This window comes from Muntiacus reevesi, chromosome 3, assembly GCF_963930625.1.
Source record: "Muntiacus reevesi chromosome 3, mMunRee1.1, whole genome shotgun sequence".
Classification (NCBI taxonomy): Eukaryota; Metazoa; Chordata; class Mammalia; order Artiodactyla; family Cervidae; genus Muntiacus; species Muntiacus reevesi.
Window position 1 is genome coordinate 263,755,620 of NC_089251.1, and position 15,976 is coordinate 263,771,595.

The following is a 15,976-nucleotide window of genomic DNA, read 5'->3' on the forward strand; positions in this document are numbered from 1 at the left end:
TGAGTTGGTGATGCCATCCAGCCATCTCATCCTCTGTCGTCCCCTTCTCCTCCTGCCCCCAATCCCTCCCAGCATCAGGGTCTTTTCCAATGAGTCAACTCTTCGCATGAGGTGGCCAAAGTACTGGAGTTTCAGCTTCAGCATCAGTCATTCCAATCAACACCCAGGACTGATCTCCTTTAGGATGGACTGGTTGGATCTCCTTGCAGTTCAAGGGACTCTCAAGAGTCTTCTCCACCACCACAGTTCAAAAGCATCAATTTTTCGTTGCTCAGTTTTCTTCACAGTCCAACTCTAAGTCACTTTAATCATGTCCAATTCTTTGCAACCCTAGGGACTGTAGCCTGCCAGGCTCCTCTGTCCATGGGATTCTCCAGGCAAGAATACTGAAGTGGTTGCCATGCCCACCTCCAAATAATTTTCCCAACCCAGGAATTGAACCTGCATCCCTTATGTTTCCTGCGCTGGCACTTTGCCACTAGTGCCACGTGGGCACCCATCCCAAAAAAATGTCTTTTTTTTTTTTTCCCAAAAATGTCTTTCTGTAATAGTGAGTGAAAGGCTCTCTGGGACCCAACTCTTCACTAACACAGTTAGCATCCACTGTGTTCCTCCTGGTCATGGTGCTGACCAGAGCTAGAAGAGATTATGTTCTTTGGAGGGAAGAATCATTTCTTGCTCAGACACCAAACTGAGAAGTGGCAACATCTGCATGAAATTGTGGTTGCCTTTGAGTGAACCTGATGCCCAGGCTGAGAACCATGGCCTCCAACTGAGGTTCCTGAGACTAGACTTAAGGAGCTCTGGCCTCCAATGCCCTCCATCAGCAGAGTACAGATCAGTCACTCAGCATATATAACCAGGATGTGGCCACTGCCGTTGGCCCTGGGCACCATCCCCCATCCCCAAGTTTAGGCAAGGTGCTTAGCACCGAAGGGCAGAGACCTACCTGGAGCTGATGGCTCATCAGTGGGCAGGCAGCATTTATTCAAAGTCCTCTACCTTTTTGTCTTTCAACGTATGCCCCACCCTTGTCACCTCCTCTCTTTCTCTTACTGACATTTGCTTCATTAAGCATGCTGTGTTTACTTACGGTTGTATGTCTTTGACTGTGCATAATTGACTTATTTCCTCCTGATCTGCATTGCTTCTAAAGCCAGCTTCTACCACTGCAGCCTGGTTCCTGGCCCCCGGGAGCTGGTGGAAGCAGCGGGGACACGGTCAAGCTCTCACTGGTGGACCTCTGGGGTAGGGGTGTGGGGGGCAGACAGTGATGCACATTCAGAGGGTGCAGGTGGCCAGCGTCACTCTTGCAATGAAATCATGTTTCTCGCATTTTATATTTTACAGAATAGTACACAGAACATAATAATAGTTTTTGTTCATTCTAAGTAAACATCTGACAATGTCCAATTCAACGGGTTCTGCCCCCCAAACACAACAATGCTTTCTTAAATAAAAATGGCAGAAAAGATGTACATTCAAAGGTAGTAGGGACAGATTTTAATCCACAGTCCTGGATGTGCAAGAAAGACTCAACATCCTTTACTCTTCTCTCCCAACCCTTCTTTCCCCGGCAAGTTCCCTGGCAAGTCTCCAGATAGACAAAGCCCTGGTCCTCACATGTGGCCTCTGCTACTTCCACACACCACAGCATCGTGTTCCTTCCCTTCCTCCAGTCTGGGGCTCTTGTGTCAGCCACCCAACTGCATCATGGGTCTGTTCCAGGGCGTGAGAGAAACAGCCCCCTTCTCTTGTGACTGGATTTTAGGATACTTGGCTTTGGCAACCTCTTGGGGCAGACCTAAGGAATTTCTTTGCCTCTCCCTCCACGTTGGGGCCGTGCAGAACCTTCTCAAGCTTCCCTGGGGCCCACTGCCCAGACAGGACAGGCAGGTTTCTCCTGCCTTGTGCATGACAGCTGAGGGACTCCGGGCAAGGCGTATTCTGCTCTCGGATTCTCCCAAACGTGGATTTCTGTCAGTCTCACTATCCCCGCAGGCGAGTCCTGGCAGCAGGGCCAGGGCCTCTTTCAGAACCTAGATGCAGCCATGTTCTCTTCTGATTCTCCACAACCTCACCTTCAGATTAGCTTTCTGATCTGACAGAAGGAATGCTTGCTCTAGCCTAATTCATCAGGTACCATTCCAAGTCATGGAACCTGGCTTATAAACAGGTTCAGACTTTTAAAAGTCAAAAGTCAACAGCCTAAATGTTTATCAACAGATGAATGGGTAAAGAAGATATGCAATGGAATACTAGCCTGCCATAAAAAAGAATGAAATAATGCCATTTGTAGCAACGTGGGTGGACCTGGAGATTATCATACTAAGTGAAATAAGTCAGAGAACAAGAGACAAATACCTTATGACATCACTCAGACCACGTGGAATCTCAGATGTGACACAAATGAATTTATCTATGAAACAGACTCACAGACATAGAGAACAGACCTGTGGTTGTCAAGGGGTAGAAGGATGGACTTGGAGTTTGGAATGAGCAGATGGAAGCCATTATATAGAGAATAATAAACAGCGAGGTCCTACTGTATTGCACAGCGACCTGTATTCAATATCCTGTGATAAACCGTAATGGAAAAGAACATGAAAAAGAATCTATTCATATGTATAACTGAATCACTTCGTGGCATTAATGCAACAGAAATTAACATAATATTTGTAAATCAACTACACTTCAACAAAACAAAATAATTTTTTTAGTAAAAGTCAAAAGCCAAGAATTTGTTCCATTCCTTAAGGCAATGAAAACTCATCCATCTGAACCAGGGAAGGTAACGGGTAACAGAAATTGTTGATGAAAGAAACAATGGTTAGCATTCCAAATACTATCCTGTGTATACACACACACACATACGCACACACACACACACACACCAGTTTACATGAGCCCCACTGTAAACATGAAGTGGGGAGGTGTTTTTTATAGCCTAATGAGGCCCAGCAGAGCCTACCTCTAAGTACAGAGACAAAGGCTGCTGAGGGTGAGCTCAGCCTCCCAGGCAGTGAAATCTCCAGTCCGTGCTCAGCCAACACTGAGCCAGCGGGCCCTGGTTGCTGGGGGTTCACACAGACGAGAGTCCTGCCCACAGGTCCCTGCCCTCAAGGAGTCTTCAGTCTGGAAGGAGACAAACAATACCCACAGTAGACAGTCATCTGTGACATTATAAAGCACTGTTGCTGAAATTGCTTAGGCGGGAGAGAACCCCTAACAAGGGTACACACGCCCTTGAAAACACTGCAGTTCCTAGAGATGGGGGAGTGGGATTCCCACCAGCAAGCATCTTGTCGGATGCACTCTAAAAGCCTGACCCCGTGCAAGCCATCTGCAGAAACGAAGACATTCCCAAGCAGTGAGCAGACTCCTGGCTCAGCAGCTCAGAGGAGGCTATGAGGTAGCCCAGGGCGGGGTCCACCCTGCCCCAGTGTCCAGGCGGGGACAATTTGGCAGACCTGAGGAAGCTGAGTTCCAGGCATTCTTGGAGGGGGCCTGGCCTGGGCTCTGGAACCACAGTATCTACGTTGCATCTACGCAGTCCCCTTTGAACCTCCACCTGGTGCCCATAGCCTGCCCTCCTCCAGGGTCCCCACCTTTCACCTGCACTGTCCTCTGGCTTGGCCTTTCTGCCCTCCAGGCTGCCCTCTCCACTGCCCAGGGAGGTTTTTTCCTAAATTATAAATTACAAGTGCCCTAGATTAACACATAGCTCCTCAGAGGCTCAGCCCCCACCTGCCTCTGCATCTTTTTTTCCTGCATGCGCAGCCCTTTCCACCAACTCTCACCTCCAGGGCTCGGCCCCAGCTATTCCTTCTAACCAGCAATCCCTTCTTTGCCTCACTGGTTCCAGTTCATCATTCTAGAGCCAGTTCAAGACTCCTGCCACCCAGGACGCCTCCCCAGGCCTGCCAGCTGGGCCAGTATCTGCGTTCTGATGCTCCATACCTCTTCTTCCACCATGGTATCTGTCCCTCTGAGGAGGAGGCCTCCGCCTTACTCATCACCGCGTCCCCAGCATCCAACAACACCGATGCACTCAGTGCTCGGGAGAAGCAGAGGAGAGTGGGAGGCAGAAGACAGGGTGTTATATTACCCGGACTCTTCTGTCAAGACGGCACTCTCCCCTGGGGCGAGCACGGTTGACTTCATCAGTGCACCCACCAGGCAACCTAACTGTGTCTGCACCCAGTAAGACTCTACCCCAGCCCCGCCACTCCCACTCCATGATTCTCCCTGTGGGGTGGTGGGCCCTAGTACATCCCATCCAAACAACTTTTTTCTGAAGTTTTTATTTTGCCATCATTTTATTTACTTTTATTTTTTTCCCTTAATTTAAAAAATTTTTTATCAGAGTATAGATTTGCTTTACAATGTGTGTTAGTTTCAGGTTTATACTTCAGAGTGAATCTGTAATATACATACATACATACATACATACATACATATATATATATACTTTATATATATATATATATATATATATATATATATATATATATGTCAGCTGTGTTTGAGATTTGTTTTCCATGTAGGTCACTACTCTTTTTCAAAAAAAAGCATTTTTTAAATTTACTTATTTATTTTTGGCTGTGCTGTGTCTTCACTGCTGTGTGTACTTTTCTCTACTTGTGGCGAATGGGAATTACTCTCTAGTTGTGGTCCTCGGGCTTCTCTTGTTGTGGAGCATGAGATCTAGGATGTGCAGGCTTCAGAAGTTGCAGCATGTGGGCTCCGTAGTTGCAGCTCCCAGGCTCTCAAGCACAGGCTCAGTAGTTGTGGCCCGTGGCTTTAGCTGTTCCACAGTGTGTGGGATCTCCTCAAACCAGGGATTAAACCCCTGTTTCCTGCATTGGCAAGCAGATTCTTCACCACTGAACTATCAGGGAAGCCCCTAGGCTATTACTCTTTACTTTTCATTTTGAAATAATAGCAACTTCACAGACAGTGACAAAGTAGTTGAGATCCCATGTACCCTTCACGCCATTTCCCCCCAGTGATTATATCTTAACTGTGATCCGCTATAAAACCAGGAATGTGCCTTTGGTCCAATATATGTGTATCAGTTCAGTTCAGTTGGGTCGATCAGTTGTGTCTGACTCTTTGTGATCCCACGGACGTAGCATGCCAGGCTTCCCTGTCCATCACCAACTCCCAGAGCTTGTTCAAGCTCATGCCCATCCAACCATCTCATCCTCTGTCATCCCCTTCTCCTCCCGCCTTCAATATTTCTCAGCATCAGGGTCTTTTCCAATGAGTCAGTTCTTCACATCAGGTGGCCAAATTATTGGAGCTTCAGCTTCAGCATCAGTCCTTCCAATGAATATTCAGGCCTTATTTCCTTTAGAATTGACTGGTTTGATCTCCAAGGGACTCTCAAGGGTCTGTATATGTGTGTATAGCTCTCTGCCATTTCATCGCACATGTAGATTCACAGTAACTATCACCGTGGTCAAGATGCAGGACAATTCCAGCCCACAGAGTCCTCCCTGATTCTGTCCCATCCTGATCACACCCTCCCACCACATTCCTCCACTCTGGCAACAAATCTGGAAAATTCAGCAGTGGCCACAGGACTGGAAAAGGTCAGTTTTCATTCCAATCCCAAAGAAAGGCAATGACAAAGAACGTTCAAAATACCACACGATTACACTCATCTCACACGCTAGTAAAGTAATGCTCAAAATTCTCCAAGCCAGGCTTCAACTGTATGTGAACCGTGAACTTTCCAGATGTTCAAACTGGATTTAGAAAAGGCAGAGGAACCAGAGATCAAATTGCCAACAACTGCTGGATCATCAAAAAAGCAAGAGAGTTCCAGAAAAACATCTACTTCTGGTTCATTGACTATGCCAAAACCTTTGACTGTGTGGATCACACCAAACTGTGGAAAATTCTTCAAGAGATGGGAATACCAGACCTGAGAATACCAGACGGGAATACCTCCTGAGAAATCTATATGCAGGTCAAGAAGCAACAGTTAGAACTGGACATGGAACAACAGACTGGTTCCAAATTGGGAAAGGCGTATGTCAAGGCTGTATATTGTCACCCTGCTCATTTAACTTATATGCAGAGTACATCATGTGAAATGCTGGGCTGGATGAAGCACAAACTGGAATCAAGATTGCCAGGATAAATATCAATAACCTCAGATACGCAGTTGACACCACCCTTATGGCAGAAAGCGAAGAAGAACTAAAGAGACTGTTGATGAAAGTGCAAGAGGAGAGTGAAAAAGTTGGCTTAAAACTCAAAATCATGTCATCTGGTCCCATCACTTCATGGCAAATAGATGGGGAAACAGTGGCTGACTATTTTGGGGGGCTCCAAAATCACTGCAGATGGTGACTGCAGCCATGAAATTAAAAGACGCTTGCTCCTTGGAAGAAGAGCTATGACCAACCTAGACAGCATATTAAAAAGCAGTGACATTAATTTACCAGCAAAGGTCCATCTAGTCAAATCTATGGTTTTTCCAGTAGTCATGTATGGATGTGAGAGTTGGATCATAAAGAAAGCTGAGTAGTAAAGAATTGATGCTTTTGAACTGTGGTGTTGGAGAAGACTCTTGAGAGTCCCTTGGACTGCAAGGAGATCAAACCAGTCATTCCTAAATGAAATCAGTCCTGAATACTCATTGGAAGGACTGATGCTGAAGCTGAAATGCTAGTACTTTGACCACCTGATATGAAGTTCACCTGATATGAAGAAGTGACTCATTTGAAAAGACCCTGATGCTGGGAAAGATTGAAGGTAGGAGAAGAAGGGGACGACAGAGGATGAGATGGTTGGATGGCATCACCAACACGATGGACATGAGTTTGAGTAGGCTCTGGGAGTTGGTGATGGACAGGAAAGCCTGGTGTGCTGCAGTCCATGGGGCGAAAAGAGTCAGACTCGACTGAGCGACTGAACTGAACTGAAGCTTGTTTTCTCACCTGTCAAATGAGAATAACATTTGAACAATTTGTTTAGAAATTAGTTCAAAATGGCAGACTGAATTCCAGCCACTTTTCCCTATCCCAAATCTTTAGAAACATCAGAAAAGATAAATACATATAATCCATAAGTGTTCTGGCAAACAAGAAGCAGTAACCTCAGTGGATTTGAAATTGTAAGGGATTCCTAAAAGAAGAGCGATGGTGGAGTTGGAAGAAAGAAACTGTTGCCTAAAATGTGGGTAGGAGAGACCTGCTAAAGAAGGTGTGATGGCTTTGAAGGTGTTTCAAGCTTGAAGACAGTGGGTGGGGCTGGTGGTAACTGATAGGGTAATGGCTTAAGATGTTGCAGTAGGGAAAACCAAGACAACCAGCGACCTACTCTCCCAGCCCAACTTCCCCAGAAATATCTGCCTCCATCATGCAGACGTGGGCACTTGGGCTAGAGAGACAAGGCAACAGGAAAAATGGGCATTGACTAATGGCACACTTCCCATCAGCTTTTTCCTTACCCACTGTCATGCTCCCACACAATGCTGGGGAACATTATCCATAGACTGGGTAACAGGTACCTCAAATCCAAGATAAACACACAACCGAGGAAAAACATAGCCATGAAAGAGGCACAGAGCACAATGAACAGAAGAGCTGACACTCAAAGAAACAGAGCTGACAGAGCAGACAGATTAAACATTTAGAATAAGCATCAACATCCTCAGAAAGTTATTAGAAGAAACAGTCTGAGAACCCGGAAATAAAAAATGACTTAAAAACATAATAAATGGGCTGCAAAGAGGTTGGATACATATGAGCAACAGCATATCAATGAGCTGGAAAATCAAGTTGAGAACTTCTAGGATGCAGTGGAGAGAATAAGAGGAGAAGAGAAAAACAAGTTAGGACATATGAATAATAGATTAGAAAGTCAATGTCCATTAAGCAGAAGTTTTAGAAAGAGGGAATAAAGAAAGTGGAAATGAAGAATACTGGGATAAATACAGGAGGAAATTTCCCAGATTGATGAAGACAAAAGTTCTCATAGGGAAAGGGCCCATCACATGACAACAGAACAGAAAATAAGATAACAAATAGATACGTCACGATGACATTTAAAACATGAAGGATAGAAAGGAGGAAAGCAGGTTAATATCAGATTCAACCACAACATTGCATGCTAGCTTATCCAAGGGACATTTACTTGAACCAGTCAAGCTATCATTCAAGAGTAAGGGCAAAATATATAAAGACAATTTCAGGCATCCGAGGATGATAAGTCATCTTCAATTTTACCTGTGAGAGGATATGTTCTGATACAAAAATAATTCCGAGAGAAAGCGACAGGATTTAAGGAGCATATGTAAAAATTAACTCAACTCTGTTCTCTATGACTTAAGTCTGTTTCTGTTTCAAGGATAAGTTCATTTGTATTTATTTTAGATTCCATTTATAAGTGATATCATATCATATTTCTCTTTCTGTCTCAGTGTGATAGCCTTTAGGTTTATCCATGTTGCTGCAAATGCGTTCTTTCTTTCTTTTTACGACTGAATAGTATTCCATTGTATATACATTCCACATCCTCTTTATTCATTCTTCTTTTGATGGACATTTAGGATGTTTCCACGTCTTGACTGAGGTTTCTCTGGTGGTTCAGTGGTAAAGAATCCACCTGCCAATGCAGAAGACACGAGTTTGATCCTTAGGTTGGGAGGATCCCCTGGAGAAGGAAATAGTGACCCACTCCAGTATTCTTACCTGGGAAATCCCATGGACAGAGGAGTCTGGTGGGCTACAGTCCATGGTATGGCAAAAGAGTTGGATGTGAACAACATGTCTTGACTATTGTAAATAGTGCTGTTACGAATATTGGGGAGCATATATCTTTTTGAATTAAAGTTCAAGACAAAACTGTTGTTGGCAGATAGGACAACCTTCTACCTAGGTAACCCAAGAGAGTTATTTGGCAAATGATTAAAATCCAGCAAGCTGGTCAGATTATACTATCTTTAAGTAACATAGACCTTCCCCGTGTGCCATCAATAATAAAGTTGAAAATGCCACCACCACCACTGCCACCATCACAAAACATCATTAGTGATTTTATATTCTTCACATGCTGCCCTTTTAAAAGTAAAGCCTCCAGGAAAGCCACCTTTAATCCCTAACCTCTCAAGCTGAGTGTCTTTTCTGCAGAGCAGAGGTAAAAGATGGGAAGAAGCGTGCAAACGCCAAGGAGGCAAACTTGACACCACCTGGAATCTTCCTTTTTTCTGGAAGAACTGCTATTTCAGGCAAGACTGGAACTGGCAGGACAAAAGAGCACTTGGCCAGCAGTTAAGAGGGCTGGGAAGTCAGAGAGAGAACGTGATGGGATTAAATAGTGACCAGCAGAGGTGCAGCCAGAGACCAGGCCCCTTGAATCAGCTCTCTGTGGGGGGAAGCACCTCTCCTCTGGGCCTCTGCTTCCAGGGCTCAAGTTCCTAGAAGCCACAGCCCAGCACAGGGCAAAGTCTGAGGAACAGAAGGGTTAATGCCTAAGCCAGTGATTCTCAACCTTTGGTACTCCCAGAACCACTGGGTGCAGAGGAACACCAAATGTAGGTGCCAGAGCACCCCGCTTTCTGGAGCCCACCTCAGGGAGCTCCCAGGGGGGCTTGCAGCCGAGCATGGAAACACTCCCCTGGAGTCCGGTGCAGGCGGGGCCTGAGCTCCTCCTGCTGCACTCAGGAAGGGCTGGTAGCTGTCCTCGCCACGGCGGGGTCCCGCTGCTTGAGCTACAGACCAGGAAATGTGTGACATCATCTCCCCTCTCCTGGCACCCATCATCTGCCTCCTCCAGCCATCTCCTGACTTGTTTTTTCATCATCTTCTCATCATGTTCACCATTAATGATGATAACAGTCAGTTTGCAATTGCCCACACCCGCACTCCAGGCCAATTAAATAAAAATATCTGGGGCATGACCCTGGGCTCAGGGTTTCCTGAGGCTCCCCAGGTGGCCCAATGTGCAGCCCAGATGGCCACCACTTAAGGGTGACCCATCGGCCTTGCCGGTGATTGGTTCAGAGATGGGTACGTGACCCAATTCTGCCCAGTGAGAGGCAAGAGGTCTTGGGGTTGAGGCTTTTGAAACTCTGTCAGTTCTGGAAGATTCTTAAGTCCCAATGATCCATGCTACAACATGGACGCACCCAAAAAAACATGATTCAAAGTTTCAAAAGCCGGTCAAAAAGAAAACATACTGTATTATTCTACTCACATGAAATGTCCAGAAGTGGCAAACCTATAGGAACAGAAACTAGATGCGTGGTTACCTAAGCCTGGGGAGAGGAAGAGGGAGGGGGAGTGACTGTTTAGTGGTTACGGGGTCTCCTGGGCTGATGACACTGATGTGGAACTGGGGCATGCTGGTGGCTGCATAATACTGTGTGTGAAATGCTACTGAGGATAGTCATTGTGCCTTCTACCTAGAGACACAAAGTATAGCTCTTCTCTGAGAGAATTCCTGGGAGAGATGGCACCTCTCCATGTCAGGGGAAGCTGAGCTGAATCCCCAGATCCTGCAAGCAGCCTGATCCTTTGAGAGGGACCCCTGTACTCCAGACCCTGCCCACAGGGGGGCAGCACAGTGGGACCAGCTGGAGAAAGTGTGTGTCGCCAGAGGCGTAGTCAGAAAGGGGAGATCAGCCCATGAGACTCAGGCTCTGGCCTGGGGTCATGGGGAGCCTTGGCCTACAAGCCTGCCTTGCAGGTCCTCGTGGCAGGACCACACTTAAGAGGGGAACCCGGTGATACAGCTCGAGGATGAGGCCCACTGAGTGGGGCCAGCTATCTCCCTTTGCACCGAGCCAGTGTCACCAGAACTTCTGGGAAGACCTCGGGCTTCCCACAGCAATGCCCCTATCAGGAGGGATGCCAGCCTCAGGGAGGGGTGTGGAGGCTCTTGGCAGCTGAAGTTTTCACTGTCAGTTAAAGCACTGGCATCTGTGAGGGCTGCATTGGGCCTGTCCCCAGTGTTGACTGACAGAAAAACGCACACGTAAAAATTACGAGTTTTAAGTTTAATTTGGGGAACTTACTGAGGACTGCAGCCTGGGAGACAGCCTCTCAGTGTCTCTGAGGACCTGCTCCCAAGAAGCAAAGGAGGAGCCAGGATATAGATGAACTTTTTCTGCTGAGAAAGACATGAGGGCAACAAAAGATTACTGCTCATCACCAAGAACAGACATCCTAAGGTGATGCTTTTAGCCCTTTTCTATGTATGAAAAGGGCTTCCCATACATAGAAGTGACTCAGTGGTAAAGAATCCGCCTGCCAATGCAGGAAACGCAGATGTGGGTGTGATCCCTGGGGGGGACAGAGGGGACTGGCAGGCTGCAGTCCCCGGGATCGCAGAGTTGGACGTGGCTGAGCGACTGAGCAGGCACGCACAGATCGTAACTATCAAGGAGTCGATATAACCAAAGCAGAAAAAGTTTCTGTTTTCCTCCATCCCGAATTCCCCCTCAGGGCATGCTGGAGGTGGGCAACTGCAGTGGCTGCTGACCTGACCCCTGTAGAACTGGAATGGCTGGCGACACTTTTTTCCTTGCACTTGGGACTGGGTGGCACTGGGTGGCCTCTGGGTCAGCTGGCTGAGACCATGTCCACATGGCATGTTCACGAGCTCCCAGGGCCACTCCAGGCCTTCCAGCTCCCCAGGGCTCAGGTCTCTGTTCTACCAGAGCTCTGCAAAAGGATCATTCATTTTCAGCTCTTGAACAGAGCGGCAGGTGCCTTCTCAAACTGCCTCTTGTTTTTCTGGAAGGAGAGCAGCCTCAGTCTGATTCTGCAGGAAGAGGTGATACATCCAAGACCAAAGGGAAAATTGCCTCAGGACTAACTTCCATTCAAACTGAGCCTCATGAGTGAGCCAGGCGTTCAGGGAGATGCAAGGAGCAGGCTTCTGGGCGCTGCCAACACCGTCACAGCTTTCAGACCAGGGGAGCTACCAGGCTCATCCTGGCAGTTAGCTAAGCCCAGCCCCTGGCAGGTGAGCTCTTTCAACCCCGTACCTCCCACTCCCATCCACACTGGGTGAGCAGTGTCCAAACCCTGCAGGGCTCCTCTCTACCTGTCTTCCCCACCGAGCCTTCTCCCTCCCCTGGGGGTGCTACCATGCCCCCTCCTCTCAGTTCCTGTTCTGTTGCTAAGATGTGCCTACATCATTAACCTTGGGTTAACTCCATCCCTTCCTCCCCACAGCGGATGGATCATCGGACTCCACCCGCCAGCCCTTGCGTCACCCCTCTCCCCCTCCTCTCCGCACGGAGCCGTCAGATCCCCTCTCAGGCGCTTTCTCCTCCTTCCTCATTCACTCCCCTCACCTCTCCTCCTCCACGGCTCCTCATCTCCCAAAGTCCCATCCTCTCTCCGTCTCCCCGTTCTCCAAACTCAAGTCTTTCTCTGTTCACTGACACCTTGGTCCCTCTGTGCCAACACTGGGGACTCACCTCCCCATTTCCGGACTCCCCAGCTTCTGGGGCTGACTCGTACTGGGCAATGGGCAGGGCCAGGCACCCGCCTGCGCGTTATCTCACCTTCCTCACAACAGACTCCTGAGTAGGTGTTTGTGTGCCGCACAACTGCACGAGGGAATGAACATCTGCCTTCCTCTGGATGTGGGCTCCTGCGGGGCTTCTGCCCCAGGCTCGGACACACAGCGAGGCTGCCACAGGAACGCTCGAAAGAGGGGCAGTTCATTCCATGGTAGTCGGGACGACTAGTGCCTGGGTTTCAGGGACGAGGGGATGAAAACACAGGCTGACTTGTTGTGACAAACATTCTGGACGGGGGGAGTGGTTGACAGGATGCTGGGCCATTGTCCGTGGATACTTCCTGGGCAGGCAGCTGAGAGGCACTGACTCCTTCCCTTCTCTCTCCCTCCCTCCTTCATCCATCATCCCTCCATCCATCAATCACTCCCTCCCTCCATCATCCACCCCTCCTTCCCTCTAACCATCCATCCATCCATCCCTCCCTCCCTCCATCCATCCCTCCTTCCTTCTATCCATCCACCCATGTAGCTTGGTGTAGCTGTCCACAGGACATATACTGGAACAGATCAGGAGAAGAACCATGGGGTTTGATGAGGATTGAGTGAATATAGGCAGCAGGATCTGATACAGAGGAGTCAGCTCAGCCAATTATTGCCAGGAGGAAATGTGGTCCTGGGGGTGGGTGAGATATCCTGATTTTTCTAGAGAACCCAGAAATGTGAGTTTTTAAATAAACTTTCCTGATTATTAAATGTTGACAACTAATCACATTTAAAACACTGTGCAGGCCCCAGCTGTGTGAGTCAACAAAATGTATACCGGCCAAAATCAGCCCAGGGGGCCACCAGTGTGCAGCCTCTGACATGAGGTCCAAAACACAGACTTTGGAGTCAGATATAGAGCCTGCTCTTCCAGTGGCTGAGATGTGGGGCAAGGCACTCAACCACTCTGAACCTCAGTCTCCTTCTTTATAAACCGGGGTGAGATCTACTCACATCACAGGGATGGTATGAGGCTTAAACAGATAGCTCATGGCAAGGACCGTGCGCAGTGCCTCCTTGCAGTCCCTGCTCAAAATGATGGTTTTGTCTCATCACCGTGCTGAATGTCCGCTCTGGGCATGGCCTGGGGGCAGCGCGGCAGTGAGGATCCCCCCCCCCCCAGCACCTCTGCAGCCTCGCTGGTGCCGGCTCCGTGGGGGTGGCTCCCTCAGGCCCCGAGGACCATGAGGAGGATGAGGGGCTCCCAGCCAGAGCACAGACTTCCTCTTCCCTCCTCCTCTCCTTTCTCCTTCCTCTTGCATTCTTCCCTAGTCTTCTTCTGCTGAAATCGAAAAGAGGAAAAGGGGATTTTTAAAAAGCAGAACAGAGGTCTTGGTTATATTTTGTGTTTGTTGCTTTTCCAGCCTATTTGAAGTCTCAGTTTTCAAAAGAGTCAGTGTAGGTCACGAGGTAAGTGCAGGGACTAAGTTGTCTTCATGGGGATCAGAGCTTGGGGTACTGGGTCCTGGGGAGCCCTATTCTCAGAAGTTTCCTCCTCCGGGTCCCTGCTCAGTGAGTGTTCGAGGGGGTGAGGGGTGCAGTGAGGAGTCGGGGGGGGGGGGGTTGGGTGGGGTGAGCGCCTGGACAGGAGGGCCCCTTGATTTCCTTTCCAGCTGTAGGCATCAGAGATGCTCCCGGTTTGTTTGAGTTGCCCTCAGCTCAGTTCTGGTATCTGAATCTTAGATGGAGTTGCTTGGGTTTCGGGGAGCAGTGCTTGGTCCATGTTCCTGCAGACTGAACGGGGGTTCACTGTGGGTTCCTGGTGCCTCTGCTCTGGGTCTAAGCACCCAGATCTCTTTTTGCCTCCTACCCTGTCACTACAGCTTCTGCCTCTCCTGTGACTGTTGTCTGTCTGGCGGCCCCTTGCCAGGGCCAGTGGGCCAGAGTGGGGCTTGGGTCCTTGGGGTGGCCCCATTCTCGCATATGTGCCTTCCCTTCCCCTCACCTCCTTTCCTTTAATCTTTTTCTCAGGGTCTCAGTATCTTAATCTCTATCTCTCTCTGCTCCCCATATGTTATCTCATCCCTGGAGCTTCTCCACTTCACGACTTTTCACTTCAGCATTCCTTGCTGACCAGCTGATCCTGTCTGGGTTTCCCAGTTCAAAGAAAAAAGAACCCTGGAGGGAGGGGTCGGAGAACACTTCTCATTGCATGCGTTGACTGTCATTGTCCATCAGGTTTTTGCTGGCCTGCTGGTGGATTAAGTGCCATAGCGGCCATGTGTTCACTCCAAGTGCTTTGTGACCTTGAGCAAATTCCTGCAACCTCTCTGAACCTCTGTTCAACCCACCTGCCAAAAGTGGACTTTAGTGTTTATCTTACAGAATTGTGTGAAGAGCAAAAGTATAATCTCAGTGCTGTGAATTCTCTGAGGTCAGGAGCAGTGTCTTATTCTCATCTAGATCCTTAGATTCAGATTCATGATAAGTGCTCAGTGAATATCTGTTGGATTAAATTGTTTGTAAGTGGTTTATTTATGTGTGAATTAAGCATGCTTTTTGCTATAAATGACAGAAAATTCTCGTTATAGAGGCCTAGTCATATAGCAAGATTCTTCAGATCAGGTAACTGCTTATATTGGTCTAGCGACTCCCGATGTCTGTGCAAGCTTATCAGCAAGTCTCTTGCTTATTGTCTAGTGACTACAAGAGAGCTGCTGTGGCTCCAGATATTTTGTGTTCAAGGCAGCATGAAGGAGGAAAAGCTGCATATTTCCATTAAAAAAAAAAAACCCAAACATTTTTCATTTGTTTTTAGTTTTGACTGTGCTGGGTCTTTTTCGCTGTGTGCAGGCTTGCTCTAGTTGCAGTGTGAGGGCTTCTCATGGTGGCCACTTCTCTTCTGGAGCACTGATTCTAGGGCATGCATACGGGCTTCAGCAGTTGTGCTGAGCAGGCTCAGTGGTTGTGGCACGCAGGCCAAGTTTTCCTGAGGAATGTGGAACCTTCCTGGATCAGGGATCGAACTGGTGTCCCTTGCATTGCAAGCTGGATTCTTCACCACTGGACCACCAGGGAAGCCCTGCATGTGTGCGCTGAGTAGCTTAGTGGAGTCCGACTCTTGCGACTCATAGACTGTAGCCCGCCAGGCTCCATTCTCCATGGGATTCTCCAGGCAAGAGTACTGGAGTGGGTTGCCACTTCCTTCTCCAGGGCATCTTCCTGACCCAGGGATCTAACCCAGGTCTCCTGCATTGCCGTCAGACTCTTTACTGACTGAGCTATGAGGGAAGCCCTGCATATTTCCCTTTAATCAAGAAAAGCAGAAGCCTTACCAATCTTAGAAAATTTTCACTTACGTCCCATTTCTATGTCAAATGTCCACTCAGCTGGAGGGGTAAAGTAAGTATTTAATTCTCCCAGGCTTTTTAAGGGAGGCAGCAAGAAGCAAGGGGAAAAACCCTGATGGGATAGTCAATGGCAATCCAGCCCAGTCCTGTTCCTC